Below are 348 nucleotides of genomic sequence, written 5' to 3'. Positions count from 1 at the left end.
GTCTCATGTGAGCTTAAAATATAAATTGAATGTTAAATGAAGACAGTCAAGTTGTACAAGAAGTCATTTTCAATTGGAGTTAAAGGGTAAAAATGCTGATAACTTAATTCAATGAAGACACAATTCATCCTTAAGAAAGATCTTATGAGAATTTATGTTTCAGATATGTTTGGAGGGAAATAATATGTTGAAATATTTTTATTTCTACAATCCCTAGACTGAAGTCTTTATAATTTTAATTGTTCTGGAATTCAACATTTCAACATAGCTTTAAGTTCCATTATGTGACTTGGATATTATTATTATGATTTATTTCCTTAAAGTGAAACTAAATAAAAGCAGGGTAAC

The 348-nt window shown here is 27.3% G+C and overlaps 1 protein-coding gene across 14 annotated transcripts in view; it reads left to right on the top strand.

Moving 5' to 3' along the window:
* Positions 1–348, top strand: part of LOC119593731 (myoneurin-like) — a 102,537-nt gene that overhangs the window by 70,090 nt on the left and 32,099 nt on the right. The gene's annotated exons all lie outside the window — the stretch shown is intronic.

The sequence above is a fragment of the Penaeus monodon genome, chromosome 32 (assembly GCF_015228065.2).
Source record: "Penaeus monodon isolate SGIC_2016 chromosome 32, NSTDA_Pmon_1, whole genome shotgun sequence".
NCBI classification, from domain to species: domain Eukaryota; kingdom Metazoa; phylum Arthropoda; class Malacostraca; order Decapoda; family Penaeidae; genus Penaeus; species Penaeus monodon.
The sequence above is the reverse complement of the archived record's forward strand: the minus strand, read 5'-3'. Positions and strand labels throughout refer to the sequence as shown.